This window comes from Orcinus orca, chromosome 4 (genome assembly GCF_937001465.1).
Source record: "Orcinus orca chromosome 4, mOrcOrc1.1, whole genome shotgun sequence".
Classification (NCBI taxonomy): domain Eukaryota; kingdom Metazoa; phylum Chordata; class Mammalia; order Artiodactyla; family Delphinidae; genus Orcinus; species Orcinus orca.
Genome location: NC_064562.1, coordinates 20,711,716 through 20,738,401, shown reverse-complemented (window position 1 = coordinate 20,738,401; position 26,686 = coordinate 20,711,716). Strand labels below are relative to the sequence as shown.

General features: G+C 38.3%; 1 pseudogene; it reads right to left on the bottom strand.

Annotated features, from left to right (window-relative positions):
* Nucleotides 1–278: 278 nt before the first annotated feature.
* LOC101285133 (60 kDa heat shock protein, mitochondrial-like) lies at nt 279–2,442 on the bottom strand (annotated as a pseudogene).
* Between the last annotated feature and the right edge of the window lie 24,244 nt (nt 2,443–26,686).

Sequence of the window (26,686 nt, the reverse complement as noted above, 5' to 3'; positions counted from 1 at the left end):
TCCCTGGAATACAAGGTTGCTTTAACATTAGATAATCCATACATCCACCCACATAATAACACTCTATGACAATAATTTAAAGGAAAAAAATCATATAAATATCACAGTAGATGAAGATCAAATATTTAATAAAATTCAGTACGCTCTTCGTGATAATAAACAAACTGTTAGCAAACTAGGAATTGAAGGAAATTTGCATAACTATAAATAGTATCTACCACATTTTGCAGCATACATAATATTTAATGGTGAAAACTTGGAATTTTTTTAACTTTAAACAATTGTTATTTCACAAAGGTTGTTACATAATTGGATATTGGTCTACTCTGAACCCAATTATTCCTACTCTCCACAGAAAGGCTGCTTCTTAGCTTCTCATCTGTTGATGGCAATCACTAAAATCCTGATTTTATCAGAATAGTAGTAAAAATGCCTCAGTGATTTAAGTTGAAAGCAGTACATTGGTACATGGCTCTTATACTCATTTACCAGGAATGTAACAGTGTCTTTATTCAAAAATACAAAATAAATTATCAGTAGGCATGGGCAATGACAGCAGTAAACCGTTCTATGTTGTCAGCTGAAACCAGTAACTGATGGTTATAGTGATTTTCTTAAACATCAGCCAGCCTTTTCTTCAGTCATCTCCTTCAACAGACCTCTCTTAAAGTTACTGGTGAGGAACGCTGCCTCGGGCTTCCTCTCACAGCTCATTAATGATGGTAAAGCCCTATTCTAGGAATTAGAACATGCCACCTCCCACAGCACTTCCCATTCCACCCATTCTGCCCATTCCAGGATCCTTCTCTTCTTTAGGAATTTCTGTGACTACAACTTCTGCTGTAGTTAACAGAGAGGCCACTCCAGCAGCATCCGGTAATGCAGTTCTTACAACCTTAGTTGGATCAATGATTCCTTTTTCCACCATATTCACAAACTCTCCAAGCATAGCATCATAACCAACCTCTGAAGAACTCTGCAAAATGTTCTCAACTATCAGTGATCCTTCAATACCTGCATTCTTAGCAGTGGTCTTTGCAGGAATTTTGAGTGTTTTTAAAATAATTTCTATAGCAGTTTTTTGATCTTCATTAGCTGGAGTTATTGAATCCAAGGCTGGAAGGCACCAAAGCAGGACACAGCCCCCTCCCAAAACAATGCCTTCTTCAACAGCAGCTCGGGTAGCATTAAGGGCATCTGTAATTCTGTCTTTCTTTTCATTCACTTCAACGTCACTTGTCCCATCAAACTTTAGCACAGCAACACCATCTGAGAGTTTTGCCAGACGTTCATTCGCTTTTTCCTTTCCATTTTCACTAGTTGTGATATCCAACTGCTCGAGGATTTCTTGAATATGCTTTTCAATTTGAGCCTTGTCACCTTATCCTTTCAAGAGCATGGCATCACCTTTGGTCACAATGACCTCTCCAACTTTTCCTAAGTCATGAGGCTGAACATCTTCAAGATTTAGAGTTAGTCCTTCTCCCAATACTGCACCGCCAGTAGCAATAGCCATGTCTTTAAGCTGGTTCTTTCTATTGTCACCAAAACCTGGAGCTTTGACTGCTAAAGCCTGAAGACCAACTTTCAGCCTATTCAAAACAAGTGTACTTAGAGCTTCTCCATCCACATCTTCAGCAATTATGACCCAGGGCTTATGGTGAGCGTTGGCAATTTCAAGAGCAGGAACAGTGGACTGGACACTAGAAATTTTCTTTTCATTCGAAAGAACATAGGCAACTTGGAATTCACATTTCTGACCTTTTGATGTATTAATAACGTATGAAGAGATATACCCTCTATCAAACTTCATGCCTTCAATAATTTCTAGTTCATCATTCAGTGTTTTCCCATCCTTTCCTGTGATAACGCCCTTTCTTCCAACCTTTTTCATCGCATCAGAAATGATGTTGCCAATTTCTTTGTCTCCATTTGCAGAAATCGTAGCAATCTGGGCGATCTCTTTCGGGGTTGTCACAGGTTTAGACTGCTTCTTAAGTTCAGCAAGTACAGCATCAACAGCTAACATCACACCTCTCCTGATTTCCACTGGATTAGCACCGTTGCTAACCTTCTCGAAGCCTTCCTTGGAGATAGAGCGTGCCAGTACAGTAGCAGTAGTGGTGTCATCCCCAGCCTCTCCGTTTGTGTTACTGGCAACATCTTGAACAAGTTTAGCGCCAACATTTTTATATTTATTTTTTAAGTCAATGGACTTTGCAACAGTCCATCTTTTGTCACTTTGGGACTTCCCCAACTCAGTAATCACTGTCCTTCCCTTGGACCCCACAGTAACAGTTACAGCATCGGCTAAAAGGTCTACACCTTGAAGCCTTAAGGTCGGGCATCTGCACCAGATGTTACATCTTTGGCATAAGCCAGAGTGAGATGAGGAACCAGGGCCCTGGACACTGGCCTAATCTGGCGAAGGACTGCGGGCAATCAAAGCCTTTCTGTGAGGCAGTGGCACGGCGTGCAGGCGACAAGACAGGTCGTCGGCAGTGGGTGAGGGCGGAATTTTTTTTTAAGATCAGGAATAAGACAAGAACATCTGCTTTCAGTGATTATTTTTACGTTTTTTTCCAGAGGTTCTCGCCAATATAATATAAAAATGAAATAAAAAACTAAGGCATACAGAAAGATTAAAAAGGAGAGACTATAATTGTTCTTCTCAGACATTATGCATTGTATATTTTAAATATTAAATGTATGTTAAAAAGTCTGTAAGATAGCAAGAAAGTTTAAAAAAGTTATTTGATAAAAAGATAAAAATGTAATTGCAAGTTTCTAATAGTGATGGGGTTGCTTGCATTGAACCAAGTCTTCTACTTGGAGCAATTATAAATTCTGAAGAAAAAAATTTTTTAACTATCTTTTGAACAGAGATGAAAAACAAAAATTTGGAGCAACCTCAAATTTTGAAAGAAGGGACCTTGCCTGGGGCAAATTAGCATTTATATGGCTTTCTGCCTAAGGAACTCCCTGATGCTCTCTTGGAGCATCTAGAACTAAATCAGAAAGCAGCAGCCTCACTGATCTACTGTCCTTAAAGGATCTGGCGTTCCTCAGATTTCAGGCCACCTGGGTATCCTAAAATCTCAGCTCTAGGATGGGTTTAAGAAAAATTATGATTCTGTAGTTTATCTAGAATTTTCTTGTTGTTAGGGCAAAGGCACCACTCTTTCCCATTTTCTACAAACTCACATAGAAGCAGAATTCCCCTACCCCACCCACTCTTTCGCAAAGCCCTGCCCACGTTCCAGAAGGGCCAGCTCCCACTTGATGCCAGGTTTCAGGTGCTGGCAGAAAGACTGCCCACAGATAGATACTTTTTAAATTTAATATCGTATTTTTCACATTGCCCACCATTACTCACAGTTGCGACCTCAGGATGAAGCTCCCTCAGCATTGCCCTCCGAGCCACCGAGGGAAAACGGCGGGGCTGGCGTCTGTCCTGCCACGTTGCAGCGTGGAAGCCGCTAGAAGAGCCTTAGGGAGTTGCTGGGTGCACTTCCCCCCCTTCCGCTTCTTAATCATCCAGCCCCAATCAACATTTGAGGAGCCTTTCTATTTTTTTTAATATTTATTTTATTTTATTTATTTATTTGGCTGTGCCGGGTCTTAGTTGCAGCAAGCAGGATCTTCATTGCCGCATGCAGGCTCTTAGTTGTGGTATGTGGGATCTAGTTCCCTGACCAGGGATCGAACCTGGGCCCCCTGCATTGGGAGCGTGGAGTCTTAGCCACTGGACCACCAGGGAAGTTCTGAGGAGCCTTTTTTAAACAGTCAGGCCTGTTGGTTTCAGAATGTATTTAAGTGGTGCTGCCAAATTATGTTGCATGGCACAGGGGACTGTGAGGTCTTGTTATTTCCCCTCCTCCCACCCCTGCTCTCCATGGTGCATCCGTCTTGAGCAGAAGTCTGTATTTTCTTTTTAGAGTTATTATTTAGGTAGGGTTCATTCTTGTTCATTGCTATGAAGTATTTTGTTGTATGAATATATCGAATTTTACCCATTCTGGTTAAAGATGTGAGATAGATACACACACACACACACACACTAGAGTATTACTCAGCCATAAAAAAGAATGAAATAATGCCATTTGCAGCAACATGGATGGACCTAGAAGTTACCATACTAAGTGAAGTAAGCCAGACAGCAAAAGATAAATACCATATGATATTACTTATATGTGGAATCTAAAATATGAGACAAATGAACCCATCTATGAAACAGACTCACAGACAGAGAACAGACTCGTGGTTGCCAAGGGGGAGGGGGGTGGGGAGGGATTAGGAGTTTGGGATTAGCAGATGCAAACTATTATGTACAGAATAAACAGCAAAGTCTTACTGTATAGCACAGGGAACTATATTCAATATCCTGTAATAAATCATAATGGAAAAGCATATGAGAAAGAATATATATATGCATAACTGAATCACTTTGCTGTGCAGCAGAAATTAAGACAACATTGTAAATCAACTATACTTCAATAAAATGAATTTAAAAACATATTGCCCATTCTGTATAGACATTTGGGTTGTTTCTATTGGCTAATACAAAATAAAATAGTCAAGAATATTTTTGAAAAGGTCTTTTAATGCATTCTATTGACGGGAAATTGCTGGTCTTCAGGAATATGTATATTCAAGGTTAAGACATCATGCTAAATTCTTTTTCAAAGTCCTTATACCAATCCTTTTCCAACCTTGTATGATAAATCCAGTTATTCCGCATCTCTCCATAACAAAGCTTTATGATACTTTATAAATTTAAACCATTCTGGTGAGTATAGAAGAGCCTCACAATTTGAATTTCCATGATGATTAATGCGGTGAACAGTTTCATATGTGCAATGGCCGCTTGGTTAGTCTAAACTTTTAAAGTGCCAGTAAACATCTCTCATCCATGTTTCTATTCATTTGTCTTTCTTTTTCTTACCAGTCATATTTGTTAGCAAATATCTTCTTCCACTCTTTGTGTCACCCTCTTAAAGGTATCTATTGATGAACAACATTTTAATGTAATGCTACTTATCAACATTTTTTTGTGTCCTGTTTTTAAAATGTTTTTCTACACTCAAAATCCTCAAGAGATTTTCCCCTTCAAGAATGTCTTGGCTGTTTTTGGTCCTTTGCATTTCTTTGTAACTCTTGGGCTCAACTTGTTAAATTATATTTAAAAATATCTAATATTTTTAATAGCTGATTTGAAGAATTTTTTCCCTTTGATTTTCAGGAAATTTACCTATGATGCTTCCACATGTGATATTCTTTACTTAACCTGCTCTGGATCTGTTGTCATTCTTAAATATGTGGCTATAGATGTTTCATCACTTTTGCAAAAATGTCAGCATTTATCTCTTCAAATATTGATTCTTTCCCAATTTGCTCTCTGCTCCTAATAGAGATCAATTGCATATATGTTATAACTCTTCACTATGTGTTCATGTGTCTCTTATCTATGTTTTACCATATTTTTTCTCTTGGTGCTTCAGTTTGCCAATCCTCCTTCATCCATGTTAATCAGCTTTAAACTCACCTACCGAGTCCTCAGATTTCATTATTTTATATTTTAGTTCTAAATTTTTCTTAGATTTCTTTTTGTGAATTTTAACTTTCTGGTAAAATTCTTTTCTTCCATTTTCCTAAATATCTTAATCACAGTTATTTTAAAGCCCCTGTAAGTAAACTCCAATACTATATGTATTTCCTGTGTGTTTATTTCTACTGTTTTTTTTTTAATCTATTGGTTTCTGCTCATTAGAATGTATTTCTTGGTATAAATTTTATTTTTATACAGTTGAATATACAGTAGTTTTATTTAGTGCAGGATATTTTATATGAAAATTTCTAGAAATAATTTAAGGACCAGAATGATGATATCTTTCTCTATAAAGGATTTAATTTTGCTTCTGTTCCTCTATTAAGGCATGTGGGGGCAGATTATACAGTCTGTACAAACCTGGGCTTCAGTTTTGTCAATTCTGTTCAATTATTGTGAGCAATCACTCATAAAGCGCACCCATTCAATCATCCAATTAAAAGCTAAAGTCTGTATCAGGGCCCCTTCTCCTTGGAAACCTTCATACTCTAATTTTTTTCTCCTTCCCTCTCTTTCCACCCCGGTACTATGAGACTGCCTAAAGCTTTGCTTAGTTTCTTGGCCTCTTGGTCACCTTTCACCTGGTTTACCCTCTACTCTACTTCTATTATACTCATCTTAGAATCTGGAAAGATGCCTAATATTTGGCAAAAAAGCTATGCCAGATGTTGGGCTAATTTCAGTCCCTCTCTTCTCTCTCAGATCTTAGCCTGTTAGGTTCTCCTGACTTTCTGATTGCTTCCAGTTTCTATAGTTTTGTTTTGCCTGAGAAGCTTATTAGAGTAATAAGAACTTACACAACTGTAGGGGAATCTGGAAAACAAAGATCCAAAGGAAGAAATTGAAGAATCAGAGACAATTCACTAACTAGCGCTCCTGAAGCCAGGTGCTCCCATTTGCTGAAGTGAGAACACAAAGGGATGTTAGTGGAGAGGCCTATGGAAGGCCACTGCTTCTGGATCCGGTGTGGAGCTTAGGACCACGACTGATCATCAGGGCTAGCAATCATGAAGAGGAGTTAAATATAGTGGGGAAAAGAAAGGACAAGGTGGAAACCACGGACATCTCTGCATCTATTTCTCACCACGTCAAAAATCATAATAAACTTCAAAGCAAGATGCCAGCTGCTTCACTTCTACCTTCCAAATCTCATAAAACTTTCAGTTTGGCCAACTCTAAACTGGAACCATACAGAGAAAGGGATTCTGGGAAACATAGGTCTAACCTAGCCAAGTTGACATGGTACAAAACCATTAGAGATATGACAAAAATTTCACCCACAGGGAAACCACATAGCCAGTAAACATACTGAAAGATGCTAAACTTCACATTTATTCAGAAAAATGCAACTTGAAAACACAAGGAGATACAGTTTCACATGCCTCTCATTGGGTAAAATTAAAAGTGTTAATGAAGATCATATAATCCTGGCAGAGTGGAAATTGGTTCAACCACATTAACAAGCAATTTGGAATACCAAAGAAAATTGAAGACGTGCATACCTTTTAACCCAGTGACTCTACTACTAGATATACACTATTCACACATGTATACAAAGAGAAGCTTACCAAAATGCTCATAGCAGCATTGGTTTTAACAGAAAAAGAAATAAAAGAAGAAAATTAAATGTCTGTTAGTGGGATTCTAGATAAACATTTATTTGTTCATATAACGAAAAAGACTATACAGTAGTTAAAATGAAAAACTTAAAACTAAATGTATGAACATGAGTGAATCTTAGAAACAATATTGAAAAGCAAGCTGCTAAAGAATATATAGTGTAATAGCATTTCTATATTTTTTAATATGCAAAATAACACTAGTACATATATTTATGGAATTCATGTATATGCAGTAGAAATATAAAGCATTCCAAAGAGTGAGATCAAATTCAGAGGTGTGAAATAAGAGAGAGTTCACGGGAGGCTTCCATCGTGTATGTGATGATTTATTTCTTGTGCTTGGCGTTGGCTGCATGGATGCTTGTTTTATTCTCTCAATGATGCTTGTTTTATTCTCTCAATGCTTTTTTCTCTCCAAATTTATTTATCACTGAAAAAAGAAACTTGATCTTGCCACGTATATTTCATCCCACCTGCCTATGAAAGTAGTCAGTTATTATTACCTACTCACTCCACAGGCCAGAGAATCTTCCAAACCTTAATTATTTTCCCTGTTTATTTAAAGTTTTTTCTCTCTCTTTATATAAAATTAACCATAGTTGTTAGATATTTTTTAAGGCATGAGCTCTGTTCTTTTTTTAATTCGATAATACTATCTCTGTGTGACTTTTACATTATTAAATAAATTTAGATATGTTTGATATATTTTTCTCTACTCAGTCTCTACTCAGTCTTATTTTGGAATTGATTTAAATAGAAAAATAAAGGGGCATTTACTGAAAAGAATTTAGAGGATTTATACCTTTTGTTAAAAAATTGAGAACACTTGCTCACTGGAATTCTAGGTGGTGATCGGGAAGGCAGAGCAATCTGGTAGGGCTGCTCCATTGGAGAAAGTGGGCTATGACATAGAAGGAGAAACAAACGAGGCATCCAGGCTTTGGAATCTAATAGAATGGAAGGGAAGAAACAAAAGGAGGAAGCAAGGTGGGAGAATGTTGTGGATTGTGTGAAATGGTCCTCCCTCACAACCCCTCAAACAGTAGATTCTAACATAATTTTTAAAAGAGTTGTTATGGACTGAATGTTTGTGTCTTCCAAAATTTAAATGTTGAAATCCTAAGCCCCAATGTGATGATATTAGGAAGTGGGGGCTTTGGGAGGTAATTAGGTCATGAGGGTGGAGCCCTCATGAATGAGATTAGTGCCTCTATAAGATGACACAGTAGACCTTGCTCCCTCTTTGCTCTCTATCATGTGAGGATATAATAAGACAAGCATTTGCAAACCAGGAAGCAGTCCCTCACCAGACACTGGATCTGCTAGCACCTTGAACTTGGACTTCCCAGCCTCCAGAACTGTGAGAAATAAATATAGTATTCTGTTGTAGCAGCCTGAACTAAGACAAGAGTGAATTCTCCTCAAAAGTGAACATATTCATTCTTTCAGTCATTCATTTATGTGAAATTAGTGAACATCTACTATGTGCCCAGCATTGTAGGAGGTGCTAGAAATACAGCAATAATTATTTGCCCTTTGAGTATTTAGTGGGAAAGGAATACAATTACAATCATTGTGGAAAAGACTGTATGTTACGTGATATGGTAATATAGGCCATCCACATGCCTCTAGGTGAGGTGCTGAGGAAAGAGGCCCTCATCTGGAGATGGGAAACTTTATTTTCAGGTTGTATATCTTTTATATATTGCCTATTTATCAGTTTCCCTCTTTTATAAATGAGGATAATTTCCGTATCCACCTTACAGAATATTATGAGAGTTTAATTACATAATTCAGGTAAAGTGATTAGTGAGTTGTCAATAAACATTAGATTTTTTAAAAAAATTTAATAAGTGGGCTATATATTTTAGTGGTTAGGAGTTTTTTTTTTTTTTTTTTTTTTTTTTTTTTTTCGGTACGCGGGCCTCTCACTGCTGTGGTCTCTCCCGTTGTGGAGCACAGGCTCCGGACGCGCAGGCTCAGCAGCCATGGCTCATGGGCCCAGCTACTCCGCGGCATGTGGGATCTTCCCAGACCGGGGCACGAACCCATGTCCCCTGCATCGGCAGGCGGACTCTCAACCACTGCGCCACCAGGGAAGCCCAGGAGTTTGGTTTTTTGAGTTGAACAGATTAGTTTTGAATATCAGCTTTGCCATTTACTATCTGTGTGTCCTCAGGATATACCTTAATCTTTAAGTATACCTTCACTTATAAGATGAGAATTATGACTGTTCCTTTTTTGGTTTGCTGAGATGATACAATTTTAAAATGCATGTAAAGTGCTTATTAAAGTGCAAATCTATTTTTCAGTGCTTAATGAATGCTAGCTATTTTAAAATAAAGGATCAAAGATACCACCAAAGCCTTCATAAGCATATAAAATGGTACACATATGTATCATATTACAGAACAGACTTGGCCAGGTATCTTAGAGGTAGAGCCTAAGACAGGGATTCTTTTTTTTTTTTTAACTCGAATTAATTTAAAATTCAACAAATCAACCAAATAAATTAAAAACTCAACACAAACTCTTCATTATCATTTAGGTATCTAAATGTACTACTTCATCAAATCATCCTTTTTTTTTTCATCAAATCATTCTGGATTGTAAACATGACAGTAATAGTTTATACATATGAGTTTCTTTCACATCAAGATGTAAAATGTTGAGCTCATTAATCTTATACCACTGTGAGGAAAATTGAAAAAATGATGACAGCCTCATCAGTAAGTATAAACACGCTAGAATATTATTTTCTAAACTGGGTCACAGGTCTTTGGTCAAAGACCGGGTTCAAAAAAAAAAAAAAAAAGACTGGGTTCAAGTTGTTTGTCTTCCTGCAAGGACATTGAAAGCATCTCGAGTAATCCTTATAATGTGGACTTCTTCAGCCTAGGGATGTCGACAGGTAAAGATGATACATTAATACCCATTTTATATTGGATTAGTCCATCTCAGGTCCCATTCTGAGATTCTTTCCTCCCCGTATTGCTTGGAGGTTTTATCCCAGTGTGGTGTCTAGTGCAACAAAGCTGTAGCTCTACCATCTTCATTCATTCACTCAGCCCTTCATTCATTCACATATTCATTGATTTTTTTAATATTTATAATTATTTTTAACATCTTTATTGGAGTATAATTGCTTTACAATGGTGTGTTAGTTTCTGCTTTATAACAGAGTGAATCAGGTATACATATACATATATCCCCATATCTCTTCCCTCTTTTGTCTCCCTCCCTCCCACCCTCCCTATCCCACCCCTCTAGGTGGTCACAAAGCACAGAGCTGATCTCCCAAGACAGGGATTCTTGTTCCAGTGATTTATTGAGGAAGTCCTCTCAGGAGAGGAGAGGGAGGGAAACAGGATAAGGGAGTGGAACAAACTAATGAATAATGTAGTCCTAGTTAGACACTAGCTTCAATCTGATCCCTTGGGAGAAATTTCAAAGCACAAATTGCACCACAGAGTTAGTTCCACTTTATGGCAAGTGGACCAGCCACTGTACTGCTGTGTCAGTCTGTCACTGATCGACTTCTTGAGGTAAGGGAGGGGGGAGTCAGCCTTCTAGGAAAGAAGTTCCTTGTTGGAACTTCTGGAAAAGGGACAATGGTGAATTATTATTAGTCAACAATCCAGCAACAAGGTGATGGATACAAATGGATAAAGGCAAATTTAGTGGGACACCAACAGCATGCACTACACAGCAGAGGGGAAAAGATAGGTTAAAGGTCTAGATGTACTATTGTTAATGAAATAGTTTAAAGTTTAGCTTCCTGGAAGTCAAAGAAAATAGGGTTTTAAAGTTTTTCTGGATTTATAAAAGTAATATGATGTCTCCTGTTTGGCTCTCTGGAGCCACTCTGCATCTTTCTTGCTTTGGGCTGTATCTCCTGGAAGCTGGAATGTGTAAACTGCATCAAATGTTCTTTTGATATTTGGCTTTTGATGGGGTCAGGCCCATAGGACTACTGGAAGGACAAAATGAGCAAGGAGAACTCCATGCCTGTGGGGTTTATGTGAGCTGGCTGTGTGCCTGCTCTGGTCACAGAACCTTCAGGGAGCCCACTCTCTTTTTGTCTTTTTAGGTAGAAGAGTGGTAATAATGCTTTCTGTTGCTGTCTTTACACTAGAACACACATACTGCCTACATCACTGTGAAGAGTTTCCTGGGAATTCTTTGGCGGTTCAGTGGTTCCTACTCCATGTTTTCATTGCCGAGGGGGGAAAAAAGAGTTTCCTTCTTAAACTTTCTTCAAAGTACTCAAATTAAGTTTGCTACTTGTTTCCTGACTAATATACGTGGTATATCATTTAATTACAAAAATGACTATCTTCCTTACACTAAATTCTAGACACAATTTATTACCTGAATATATTCTGACTTAAAATACATTGAATATAATAGACTGAATATGTAGCCATTTTTCTGGAGACCTTTCATAGTGTTGAACAAATACTGAATTGTAATTCATCAAAGTTATTACTATAGAAAATTAAAATAATATATCCCAGGAAATTGGTACATTCACCTAGCCTTATTACATACGCCTATATGCAAATGAAATCAGCCTGAAGACTTTGGCTTTCCCAGCAAATCAATCAAATTCCAAGTCAGTTAATTCTTCCTTTAAAGTACACATGGTTACCAAAAATTTTCAAACATCTAGTTTTTTAAAATCTAAGGATATATGTACAATGTCTCTTCCCCAAAAATATTAAGCCATACTGACAGAAATTAAATTCCTAGATAAATGAAGAATTATACCATGTTCATGGATTGGAGGACTAAATATTACAAAGATTTAAACAAAAATTAGTTTAAAAATTGAGTGCAATCCTAATTAAATTTTCCATGGATTTTTGTAGAAATATATACAGAAATGCAAATAACCAAGGCAACCTTGAAGAGAAACAAATAGGGGCAACCTGTTCTATTCAATGTCAAAATAATTTTGAGGGGCTTCCCTGGTGGCACAGTGGTTGAGAGTCCGCCTGCCGACGCAGGGGACACGGGTTCGTGCCCCGGTCCGGGAAGATCCCACATGCCGCGGAGCAGCTGGGCCCGTAAGCCATGGCCACTGAGCCTGCGCGTCCGGAGCCTGTGCTCCGCAACGGGAGAGGCCACAACAGTGAGAGGCCCGCATACCACACACACACAATAATAATAATAATAATAATATTATTATTATTTTGAATTTCTAATTCGATGTCAAAAGAGCTACAACAAAAACGTGCGGTATCGGTGCAAGGACGGATGAATAGACTAATGGATCAGAATACAGTGTGCAGAAACAGACCTGAATGAATATGAATACTTGATTTATGTCTAATGTGGCACTGCATAACAGTGGCAAAAGGGCAGTCTTTTCAATAAATAGTGTTCTGTTAGTTGTATATCCATATGGAAAAAACAAAGCTCAACTACCATCTCACACAACAAATAAAAGTCAATTCTAGAGGGGTATAGAACAAAATGTGAAATGTAAAAGAAGAAAGTATCTAGAAGATAACAAAGAAAATATCTTTCTAACTGTGGGATAAACAAAGATTTCTGAAAACATAAAATATGCTGACCATCAGGGAAAAGATTGACAAAATTGGACTAGCCCAAATTAAGAATTTCTCTTTATCAAAAGACACCATCAAGAGAGCAAAAAGTAAGTTACAGAGGGAGAGAAGATACAACCAACAGAAGAGTGATATTCAAAATATAGATAGAGTTTCTAAAAATCAGTAAGAAAAAGACAAGGTGATAGTAACATGGCAAAAGACTTGAAAAGTCACATGCAAAGGTGCTCAACATCATTAGATATCAGGGAAATGGAAGGTAAAAACATAACTTCCGTAGTTGTGTAATGGTATGCCACGAGAACGGTAAAAGCGAAAACAAAAAACAAAAAAATCAAGAGTTGGTGAGAATATGGAGCAACGAGCTACTATAAATTGCTGGGGAGCAGAGTGTAAGTTGCTATTGCACTTTGGAAAGCTGTTTATCAGTATTTACTCAAGTTAATCATAAACATACTTCATAATCCCACAATTTAACTGCTATCTTTTATACCCAGAAGAAATGCACACATGTGCACCAAATGAAAATTTCAGTAATATTCACTGCAGCATTATTGCTAATAGTCCCAAACTGGCAATAACCAAAATGTTCATCAACAATAAAATATTTAAATAAGTATACATACATGGTAATACTATTCAGCAATGAAAATTTTAAAAACACTGTTACACACACAAAAAACAGGTAAGTTGAGTGAAAGAAGGCAGAAACATCATGCTAATATTGTTTGATTCCATTTGCATAAACTTTAAACTGGCAAAGAACTTATCCATGGTATTGTAAACCCTAAGATTGGTTACCTTTAGGAAGAAGGAAGGGATTCATAATTGGGAAGGTGTCCAAGATGGAGAGTGGTGTTTCTGGGCTGCTGGTAATGTTCTATTTCTTGCATCTGTCATGGTTACACAAGTGTATTTACTTTACAATAATTATTAAACTGTACACTTTTCCACTTATCTGTTAGTATGTTATACATCAATAGATTTTTTTAAATTATACAGACTCAAACAGAGGATTTTTAAAAATTATACAGACTCAACAAGTTGTAGTGGTCAATTTTAAAGCTTTTGTGGTAGCAACTTGGACTAGAAAGACTCTCTAGAAAATCTAATCATTTTGACAATGTTCCTGCTTAGTGATGTGTATATATTTGTGGGTTATCCAATATATTATTTATGTGTTATACAATATAGTTTCTATATTACTTTAATGTGTCTGCTCATAAGTAAAAGAGAAAAGGAAAGGAAATGGGTATTGTGGAGCATATACACTATGTAAGGCACAATGACAGGTGCTTTATACTTTTAAAAAAAAATCCTCAGAATACCATGGTAGTTATTATTGTTCACATTTTTCAGGTTAAGAAGTTGAGACTCATAAATGCTAAGTAAGCTGCCTAAGGTCATATATCTGAAGGCTATATATCCAGGGACATAGCTAATAAATGTCAGAGTCTGACTTCACATCAGATTGTTTAACTCCATAGATTGTATACACTGGACATGGGAAAGATCTGAAATTCACTGTCTGGCTTTACTGTCAAAAGCCCTGAACTTATGCCATAACGCCATCATTTACTCCTGTAGAACCCTGGAGCAAGATACTTGACCATTCTGAGCCTGGGTTTCCTTATTTCTAAAATAGAAAACTGGAGATGTTGGCGCTCCCCCCAGATCCTCTTGACCATCCAGAACACCCATCCCCTATCTGCTATGAGTATTGATTGACAATGACCCCCTTCTCCAGAGAACTGCCCCCAGAGTATTGGTCATACAGGAACCTCCACCTGTCCCCAGAGATCTTGACCAATGCCTGACGGGTACAATAGGTCAACCTCTTGCAACAACGGGGTCCAACTCTGTGGAGCAGTTTGTGCTCAAAGCTTTTCAGTGGGAATAGACTGAAGCTTAATGACATGAACCTCCATTGAAACCGCCTTCTTGCTTAGTTTGTATTTCCCATTCTGTCCCACTTCCCTCATGCCCCCTTCTCCTGAGGGCACTTTTTCTTTTTTTTCTTTTTTTTTTTTTTTTAACATCTTTATTGGAGTATAATTGCTTTACAATGGTGTGTTAGTTTCTGCTTTATAACAAAGTGAATCAGTTATACATATGTTCCCATATCTCTTCCCTCTGAGGGTACTTTTTCAATAAATCATTTGAAAAGAATCACCATCTCAGTCTTTGCTTTTAGATGACTTAAGATAAAAATATCCACTAAAATAGTATGAGAATAAAGTGAAATAAATATATAGGAACTATTTTAACTGTAGAGTACTATAAAAGTTCTATATGAATATTATGCAGAATTATAAAACAAGTCAAGTTCATTACTTTTATACCTTTTCCCTTGAGTATTAAAAACTATCACCTTTTAGACTTAGTATACTTGCATTCTCTCTTCTCTCTCACATATCAAAACAAAAAATTAGTTTATGCTTTTATTCCTTGGGGCTTTGGCTAATTAATCAAAGTGTTTCAGTCTTAGGGTCATGAGGTATTCAAGAGAATGAAAAGAAAAGATGGGTTTGGTTGGCTTCTCTTGGTCATAGTGCTTTAGTCTGGGTGAATATATTTTGCTTATCTAGAGGTATTCACAGTTTTTGCTCAAGTATCTCCTAAAATAATTTTTAAAAATTATATTTTTAGTTGTTAACTACAGTTTTATATTGAAGGCTTAATAGTTAAACATGATTATAAGTTCTAGAAAATTGTATATTGCATTTGTGTGTTAAATATTTTTCATCAAAACATTAGAGCAGCAAACTAAACTTATTTAATTTAGAGGAAAAATATCTGGTTCTTAATTGTGAAACCAATAATCTAAATTAGGCTTTTCTGTGAGGGGAAAAAAAAAACCCTGATTTTTTTCAATCACAATAAACATATAAATATGCATTCCCACTATCACTTCGCTTCTGAATTCTAAGATATATAAGTAATACATGATTTGGGGGAGATAGATAAAGTTGCAGGATCCTAGCCATCAGACTTTCCCCTAGATAAGAAAGGGCACTTTTCTCTCCAATGTTTTTGCTGATGCTTTTCTAGCTTTACCATCTTGTGATTCTCCCAGTGTCACTTCTCAAATTTTCTTTGTTTGGCACCCCAGAAACGCCTCGGGATAACACACCATACTGATTTCAGATGAGTGAGGGGAAGACAGAGGGGTCTGCGAAGAGAGATATGGAAAAGAAGTGGTAGGTCCCAGGAGACACTCTAACAGATTAGTTTTAAGAAAGACTAAGTATGAACTTTGAGGATCTGGAAAATGGACCTCTGAAAATATTCCTACCTGGGTAACCTCTGGAAAGCCTTCTTATGTTTTCAGGGCTATGCATTTCACCACCTTAGCTTCTAGGTCACCCCACATGCAGCCAGACGCTTAGAGATAAGCGACCTCCCCGAACTCTACCCAGGATTTCTCCCAGGCAGAGTTCATAGCTGAGAAAATGTGTTACTCTTTGTTTCCCCTTGTTATTTATTACTCTTTGGTGGCATGTAACTGAACTTCAGCACAACTTCAGTGCAAAACAGGAATGAATGATCAGAATGCATTGGGGACGTGTATATGTATGGCTGAGTGGCTTTGCTGTGCATCTGAAACTATCAACATTGTTAATCGGCTATATGCCAATATAAAATAAAAAGTTAAAAATAAATAAATAAATAAATGACTACTTGGAAAAAAAAAAGAATGCATGGGGTCTCATGGTGCCCAAGAGCTGTCATGCAGCCGGGCCTCAGGAACATAGTGGAATCAGGAAATGGAATACTAGCAGTCTTTCTTCTGTCTTTCATCTCTGCTCTTCTCTGCATGTCTGATTCATAATTCTTTCTCTAAACCCTTTCTCTGCTTTTCTGATCTATAAGGTAGAGTAATATGGCTGCTGCAGATGCCTTAGTATAAATTTCATCTGTCTTCCAGAGAAAGACTGAATCTAATTCTCCAAAGAAAGGAATCTTATAGGGGAAGAGGGTATCATGCACCCAATCCTGATCCATGGAACTATGCCCCCATGATTCATGTAAAATCATAGGGTTGAATCAGATTTGAGATGAGGCTTCTGAACAGATAAAACATTCAGCATATACCCAATTCCTTCCTAGGTTGGACAGAGAACCTAGCCACAAACACTTAGGACAATTTTGAGTTCTAAGTCGAGCCAATGCATTTCCTGTCTTAGGAATATTTTCACATTAGTCTATCCATAAAGGGACTAAATGCTGTACTCTGAGACTTAAGAACTTCATACAGTAGAAGGGGTGTTATTTGGGGATTGCAAATGGGAAAGGAGTGAGACCATCTGCCCATGAAATCACATCATACTTACTTCTAAGATGGTAAGTCCATTGTGGAGAGGAGACTAATTTGAAGTGATATGAGAGAAAAGATATAATTCTTAAATCTGCATACCCTCAATGAGGTGTGGTTGTTTTCCTTGCACCATGCTTCTATCCTAGTGGCTTTCAATCCTGAGTAGCAGATGTTCTCAGTGCCCACCGATATCTTCTCCAAACCTTTTCCATTTTCATGCACAACAGCTACCTGCGTGTTTTCACCTGCATCTCCGTTGGAGTGATGTTCTCAGACTTCTCTCGCCTTTGCCTCAGTACAGAGAGAGCCTAAGGGGCCTAGGAATTTGCGTTGCCACCAGTGACTACTGGGTAAAATACTCAGCTCTCTGGTCCCTGATGGGGACAGCTTGGAGGTGTGACTTATAAGTCTGCAGAGGTCCCCTGCAGGACTGAACCAAGTTACCACCCCTGGGTCTTTGCTCGACACCAGTCTCTTGCCTGGCTTCCTTCCCTTCCCTGTCACTTGACATAATTTTCTGTGGTTTTTCCTTGGAACGTTCTTTAATAAATCACTTTTATACGAATCTTCATCTCAGGCTCTACAGCTAGGCATCCCAACCTTAGATACTGCCAATCCATTAGAATTACCTGGGAAGTTGCTAATAGAAATTTTTCACTTAGGCCATGAGTGAGAGAAACAGAAACTACAGAATTAAATCAGAAACTTTACTTTTTAATAAATATATAATTTGGTCCTATGTGATGTGTTGTGTGTTGTGTGTGTGTGTGTGTGTGTGCATCCACATGTGTGAGAAAGAGACAGATTGACAGAGAGACTGAGAGATATAGATACAGAAAGAGACATTCTTTCATGATATTTAGAATAACTACTGACCTTGAATTAGAAAAAGTATATATATTGTAGGTACCAGTCAGGATTTGAAAGAGAACCAGAAGGAGATACATATATATGTATCTCTACGTGTGTATGTGTATATTAAGAGATTTGTATAAAGAACTGGCTCACACTGATGAGTCTGAAATCAGTAGGGCAAACTGGCTGGCTTGAAACAGGCAGGAACTGACCCTACAGTCATGAAGTAGAATTCTTTCTTCTCCAGGAAACCTCAGCTTTTGCTCCTAAGGCCTTCAGCTGATTGGATGAGGCCCATCCACGTTACCAAGGGTAATCCCCTCAAAGTCAATTGATTGTAGATGTTACCACATCTACAAACTACCTTCACAGCGTGACCTGGACTAGTGTGTGGTTAAATAACTGGGTATTGTAGCCTAGTCAGGTTGACACAAAAGGCTACTCATCATATTGCAGGACTAATAAAGTAAGAAGAAAAAAATTTGTTTTGTTGTGTCAAAATAGTACCAAAATGTGGCATTCTCAGAAACCACTCAGCATTTACGCAGTATAATAAGTTTGCATAGTGTTAAACTGATGATACTAACTTCTTATAAAAGGCAGTGACTCAAAAAAATCAACTCTCTCTATACTGTATATCTATATATAGATACATTCATATTTTTAAATAATCTCACATCTTTGAAAATTAGAAAAGAAGTTAATGCTTCTATTTGTAGCTAAGACACATTAAGAGGGCATTTTTTTCCAGTCTGGTTTGTATAATATTAACAACTGCCAGTGATCGCCCAACAATACCCATCTACAAAGGCACTAGAGTATTGAGAGTGAGGGAGAAACCAAGCCTTGGCCTAAGAGGGAGCTGGCAAGATTACAAGAAGTGGTAGTGATACCAGGATTGGGTGTAGGACCGCAGGCCCTAGGGAAGATGTAGTAAGATCAAAATCGAGCCAAGTGGAGTATAACCGATTCAGTCCAGTGGAGGCCATGTGGCAGAATAGGAAAGGTTCAATACAAGAAGCAGGTCAGTAGCCACAGGCACGCAGGAGTATCTTGGCATGTAAAAAGAACTAAGATGTTTGTCCTAGTCACTAGCTATCAAACAGTAGCATGGAAGTCCCACGTGGGTTAGATTAGTTAGAACTGCTGATGGCATTATTACCCTTTATAAATATTTGGCCTCCCTCTGATTTTGAACATGTGGGAGGATCACATACCTGTGCCCCCTTGAAATAAGGTGTGGCCAAATGAGGAGTTCCAGTCAAATGTAGTCATTTGTGAGTGCCACTTCCGGGCAGACGCATTTGATTGCTGGAACTCGGCTCTCCAGGGCTCTCCTCTCCTGCTGGGTGACTGTGAAATGCTGATATGGGTGCTTCTGACTGATTGAAGCAGGCTGGAATGCTGAGCCAGCACACGGAGGATGACTGCCCTGGAGGGTGGCCCAAGCCTGCAGAGAACATCAAGCTGTGGTAAGTTGCTGAGATCTTTACATTTTTACTGCAGCATAGCTTATAACCTGAATGTGACATGGAAACAGGCATAGAGCATATTCAATTAAAAACCTTCGCACTTACCAAGACTCTTCAGGCAGAGTCAGTCTCTGCCTCTGTCTCTGTCTCTCTCTCCCCCTCCCCTATCCACCCCTCCCCCGCATATACTTTTTTCACTCCTTTTATTTTTGGTATTGAGTGTGCTATAGAAACAACTGGGATGGGCAAGGATGGGAGCATCTTATAGTCATTTTTTTCTTTTTTCTTTTGCGGTATGCGGGCCTCTCACTGTTGTGGCCTCCCCCGTTGCGGAGCACAGGCTCTGGACGCGCAGGCTCAGCGGCCATGGCTCACGGGCCCAGCCGCTCCGCGGCATGTGGGATCTTCCCGGAACGGGGCACGAACCCGTGTCCCCTGCATCGGCAGGCGGACTCTCAACCACTGCGCCACCAGGGAAGCCCTTATAGTCATTTTTTGAATGAAGAAAAGGAACCATCACAATCAGGTGTCAACTTTTGAAAACCCACAGAGGGCATGAAGTCACAATCTTAGCTGCTCTTTTCTACCCTTCGTATGATTCAGTGAGGCGTTTTGGGGTTTGTAAGGAACAGAAATCTCAAACCAGCTCTAGAAAACAGGATTTGTTGTCAAGATATTGAGGGGTCTCATAAACCCAGAAAAAACTTAAACAACCAGGCCTTAAAACAAAAAGGAAAACAGATTTAGGAATCTCTTTGTCTCTGTCTCTCTCTCCTCCCTTCACTCCTGCAGAATCTGAACGATGGTCCCTCTGGCCTCAATGGTTTCATCTGTTTACCCACCTTGCACATGAATCATTTGCTAGTGGCCATCTCAGTTCCAGTCTGCAAGACCTTTCATTCAAACAACCACCCCCAACTTTCCTCTGAATTTTTAAGTCATGTTCTTCCAAGAGAGTATCTGTTTAGCCTAGCTGACTTTGCAAATTAGTTTTGGGAAGTTAAGGTCACTGGTCCTTAGATGTTCTCTAGTTAGATATTCACCCACCCTGGTCCAATCCTGTGTGATGACAGCAATTGAACCTGTGAATTGATGATCACTCAGCAGGTGCCGTGGCTGGGGCATTTTATCTAAGATTGGAGTGGGCAGGACAGGCCCCTGAAAGCCTATCTAGCACAATTTCCCTGACTGTTTACACTCCTGTTGGCTGGACCTCAGGTACACCCTGAAAAAGAGAAGGAATCTCTTTTGAGGGTCTGCTTCTAAACAACCATCACCCAAATTCTACCCACTTCCTCCCGGAAAATTGCTAATGTCTGGCCTAATTTATCACTAGGGAATAATTCAAATGTTTCAAACAATAGAACTCTTTGTGTATTTGAAGAGGAGCTATGAGTAACACTGTGCCCTCCCCTGGATTTACACACGTAATTATTCTTACAATGGGGACATGTGAGAGACACACCTCACATGAAAACGGAATTCCTGAATTCCCATCCCATTTCTCATCCTGGAGATCTGAGTCAATTCTTTTTACTCTATTAAAGTTGATTTTTGTAATTAAGAAAAAATCTAAACATGAATTTCTATACAAATGCAAAATGATTACCATCATAAGATTAGTTAACATCCATCACCTCACATAGTTACAATTTTTTCCCTTGTGATGAGGACTTTTAAGATCTACTCTCTTAGCAACTTTCAAATATATGATACAGTGTTACTAACTATAGTCACCATGTTTTACATTACATCCCCAGAGGTTATTTATCTTATTTCTGGACATCTGTACCTTTTGACCACATTCACTTAATCCTCCCACCCCCAACCCCCTTGAAATGCTTATTTCAACTGCTGAGAAAATAAGAAAAACTAACCTGGGCTAGCATTGTAAGCCCATTCTTTCAATAAACAGCTGTTAACCATGGAGATTCAAATGGGAACAAGACAAATTCCCCTCCCTCGAGGGTCATGTCATCTACTTTCAGGAAGACGGACAAACACATCACAGACATAGCATACCGGCACATATACTGTCAAGTAATTATAAATATAAAAAAGGGGCTAAGTTAGTATAAAGAGGCAGAGACTGATGAGGTGCTATTTTAGATAGGTATAAAGACTGCTTTGTTAAAATCACCAGTGAACTCACCTTTTGTCAAAACCAGTAGTCAATTCTCAGTTATCATTATACTCAAATCTTCAGCATTGTTGACACTTCGTTTGCTTGACCTCAGAGATACCACATTTCTACCCCAGAAGCTACTCCTTTCTGGTCCCTCCTCTTCTCCCTACCGCCTAACTAAAATAAAGAACTACTAAAGGGCTTCCCTGGTGGCGCAGTGGTTGAGAGTCCGCCTGCCGATGCAGAGGACATGGGTTCGTGCCCCGGTCCAGGAAGATCCTACATGCCACGGAGCGGCTGGGCCCGTGAGCCATGGCCACTGAGCCTGCGCGTCCGGAGCCTGTGCTCCGCAACGGGAGAGGCCACAACAGTGAGAGGCCCGCGTACCGCAAAAAAAAAAAAAAAAAAAAAAGAACTACTAAAATGCCACGACTACTCACCAGCCTGGCTCTTTCCTCTCAAGTCCAGATGCGTATATACAATTCCCTATATGCCATCTCCACGTCCACATATAATATGCATCTCAAAGTTAACATATCTAAAACTAGCTTTAGATCTTCACAAAATATGCTCTTCATTTCCAATGTTACCTCTGTCAGGAAATGGTAACGCCATCTTTTTTTTTTTGCTCAGACTCCAAACCTTGGAGTTCTCGACTCCTCTTTTTTATTTTCCCACAAAGTCTATCCAATCCATCAGCAAATCTGTTAGCTCTGCTTTAAGATATATTTGGAATAGGATAGCTTTCACTACTTCCTTCTAAACTCGATAATCCAAAGTACCTTATTTCTAGCCTGGATTGTGACAATAGTCTCTTACCTGGTGCTCCCATTTCCACCCCTGCTCCCTTCCAACCACTGCATCCAGGGTCAGTTCTTACAAAAGAGTGAGGATCTTCTTTAAGTTTAAATCATATCATATCCCTTTCCTAATAAAATACTGCTTATTTCACCAGAATAATGTTTACAAGTTTTTTATGTTCTACGAGGCCCTATATGATCTGACCCTACATCACCTCTCTGACCTCATCTTGTACCTCTCTCTAGTTCATTGTGCACCAGCTACACTGACCTCCTTTGACAGTTCTTTTAAAATGTCAGACTCTTACATCAGGGCCTTTGCACACGTGGTTTCTTCAACCTGGAACACTCCCTTTCCAGATAGCTGCATAGATACTGTCCTTACTTCATTTGAATCTCTTGAAATATTACCTTCTCAGAGAGGTCTTCCCTAAACAATCTGTCCACAACAGTAACACCACTTTGCCAACCACTGCTTCCAGTGTTGTTACCACTGTACGTGATTTTTACCACTTCGTTCACCTGTATGTGTAATTGCTTTTAATTGTTACTTTTAATCATCTGTCTCTCCTCACTGGAATGTAAGGTTTATGAATGGAGAGACCTTGATATTTTCCTACTGTATTCCCAGTGTCTGATGTGCATAGGTGTTCAATAAATGCCTATTGAATATAGGATTTCCAATAACCATGAATACTAGCAAAATAAAACCCCACTAATTGGAAGTAAATGGGAAGATGGCTAGACTGAGTGCAAGATTCTTTTTTAATAGAATGTTTACTTGCAAATTCATGAATTTCCAATCGATAATGGGCAAAACTTACTTGGGGTAAGGTTAAATTTCTCCTGGCTTTAAAGAGTGAAACTCATTTCTAGTTACTATATTGATTTTGTATATGCAAATATGCTTTTAGAGGGCTTGAGAAAGTTTGTCCTAAATTGATTTATCAGGTCTTCCACAACATGGTATCTTTAGTTTGATTGCTAAGTCATTTGATGTTGGTCTTGAAGTTGTTCTCAAAGCACTTCAAGTGTAAACTTCAGCTCATTTCAGGTCAACTATTCTGAGTTTAGAAAAGCCAGAATACATAAAGTTTTACAGCATGAATAGTTCTTAGATTATCAATATAATACAACGTATATAGTTATTTTAAATGTGAACATTTATGACTTGACACCATTAATCTATTCATAATTTTTTATTTAATAATAAAATTAGAATTCAAACTATCTAGGAGAAAGGGCTATAAGATTTCTCTCCAGTTTGTGTGTATATATATATAGATATAGATATATAGATATAATATATAGATATAAAAATATTTTTATATATATATTAGTAATATTAAAATATCCCTGAGAGTAGGGGCTGTGGTACTTACTCTAGTGCCTCATATATTGGATGACAATAGACTTTTAAAATTCACTCAGCAAAATGTGTTGAGCGTTTACTGTGTGCCCAGAACTGGGATATGAGATGAAGGTATAAATACAAATAAAACAAATATAAAAATGTTTATTAAATCCAAATTAATAATGATTGCCCATAGTCTTGCCAAATTTTACATAAAATATATCCTCTCCATATTAAACTTAGCATACAATTCCATAAGTTATAGATTGGTCCCTGACGGAGGAAAAAAAAATACTTATTCCTGAATACATTTGGTATAACAATTTTTCATGTTCTTTGAAAAATAATTTTCCTAAATGAGTAAAACTATCTTCTGGAAAAAAACAAGGCTCAATAAAATTTCAAGAGCAATCCAAAAGATAAACAATAAGAAGCACTTTTAGTTTAAACCTCAAATAAAATCCATGTTGAATATATATTTCATAGAGACTCTATAGTGAATAGGGTAGAACATGTTAAAAGTCCATGTCATAGGAATTAGCTTAAAGATAATAAATCGAATTCTCATACATATTCATGGCTCTGCCAGGATTGGCTGTCTACTAGGTCCTTCAGCACTATGCTCCCTCATCTCAGGTAGGAATAGGTCAGACATGCTGCTGTCTGCCATCAACTACTCAGAACGAAGTGCGTGTCTCAGAAGAGTTGAAACCGGAAGTTACTATTCAGCTCTTAAAGTCAAAATGATAGTAATTCATCCAAGAACCAAAGGAAAGTCGAAAATTTCAAAAGCTGGTTATTCTCAAAACAGGATACAAAATGAAATATCTTTATTTATTTTCTTTAAAAAAAAAAGCTTCTAGATCTAGCAGAGCACTTAATAGCAAACTAAAACATTATTCATTTATTCATTTACGATAATTTGTACCAATGGAGGTAAGCTGTGACTTGGAGCATTTGAATGCATAGATGACTCCAAATCCTCAATAGTTTCTTTTCTCATACATATTTATGTTCATAATTAGTTTTGATGAAGTAGCACCTTACACCTAAATGTTTGCAGAGATAAAATATGTACAACTCTTGTATAACAAGACTTTGAGATCCTTGAACGAAAGGACTAAATCTTGACTCCTTTATACATTTATGCATTATCTAGCAGCACAGTACCTTGCACAGAACAGGTGTTCGAAACACAACTGGCAAATCAATAGTTCTTTATAAAAAAACAAGGTTTGATGCTCATGTGTTAAAAAAATAAGAATATTTTTAGTCTTCTTGTAGTTATATAACAGATACACAATAATTCTGGATTTTACTTTTTGAACTAACATAAATAAATAAACATAAATTTTGTGTGCTAATTTGGTGATACTAGCTCCCCTAACAGACATATCCCCACACTTCAATGGAGCAACACTAAGAGTTTATTTTTTCTTCATGTAAAGTCCAATGCAGATTTCTAGTAGGTGGGCAGCATTTCTCTATGTGGTAGTTTAGGCACTGAGCTCTTTCCATTTGAGGTTACACCTCCTCCAGGACCCTAGAAGCCTCTGAATCCAGCTATAGGACGGGAGCCCATGGGCTAGAGAATGCATATCTGCTGCTTAACGGCCTTAGCTGGAAAGTGATGAAACACTTCAGCCCACAGCCCATTGACCAGAACTAGTCTCATGGACCCACTCAGATGCAAGCAGGTGCAGGCCGGGAAATGGAGTCCCTACCTAGACAGATGCTTTGCAGAGAGAAGTATACTAAAGAAGGGGAAATACAACTTTTGGTAGACAGTAAGTTTTTTTTTGGCAAGGCTTTTTTTTTTTCTCTTTTTCTCCATAAATAGAGGACATTGTCAAAGTCAGCATCCAGGAATTGCAGTAACTTTTTGAAAATGTAAATTCCATGTCTAAGGTGACCTGATGCAAGAGGTAACATAATCAAGGACTGCTTGGGCAATCTAACAGAATAAAAAAAATTGTCAGTAGCAGATAGTAGGACACCTGAAAATATCTAAATAAAAAAGATGATTTGGCTCTATCAGTAGGCCAGCTACTTGGACATAACTAGTCTCTAGTTAATATGCTGCTGTCTAGTTTTCCTTAGAGTAGGGTTTAATTTTGATTAAGAAGATGTGTCTGTGTTGCAACAGTGTGGAACCAGACACACGCATTAAAGGCACATGATGATAATAAGATGTGTTATAAAGTGATTATGATTCATAACATTTTTTTTTTTTACCACACATACCTCAGTTAGGAGGTGTCCTAGACTTGTAGCAGACTGAAGGGTGTGCCTGAAAAGTGTGCCTTAATTTCCTATCTGTTTCATAAAACTTTTCTATGGTGCTGACTTTTTAAGTCTCTGAGCTTGGTTCAAAGGTATTTTTTTTCTTTTTTTAAAAAAAATACCTGAGGGCTTCCCTGGTGGCGCAGTGGTTGGGAGTCCGCCTGCCGATGCAGGGGACACAAGTTCGAGCCCCAGTCTGGGAGGATCCCACATGCGGTGGAGCGGCTGGGCCCATGAGCCATGGCCGCTGAGCCTGTGCGTCCGGAGCCTGTGCTCCACAATGGGAGAGGCCACAACAGTGAGAGGCCTGCGTGCCGCAAAAAAAAAAAAAAAAAAAAACCTGAAAAGTGAGTCCAAATAATGGTCGGAGCTGTATCTCTGTTTGCAATATGTGGGAAAGAACGTTGCGGCATTGGAAGTGAGCATACCTGGACATGGTTTCCTGCTCTTGCCTCAAGCAGGCCCTCTTCTTCACCCACAGGTCTTGGCATCCCTGCCTTGCTGTGTGCCATCTGGCCAGGGACCAACTTCCCAAATCTGCTTTAGCAACTAGCTCTGCCTGTGCTCAGGGGGCTGTTGTTAACAGTCCCTTCCTGAGGCAATACACTGGCCTCTCAGAGCTCATATTTTTATGACAGTTCTACTGGACTAGGCTTTATTACTGGCAAGGGCCCTT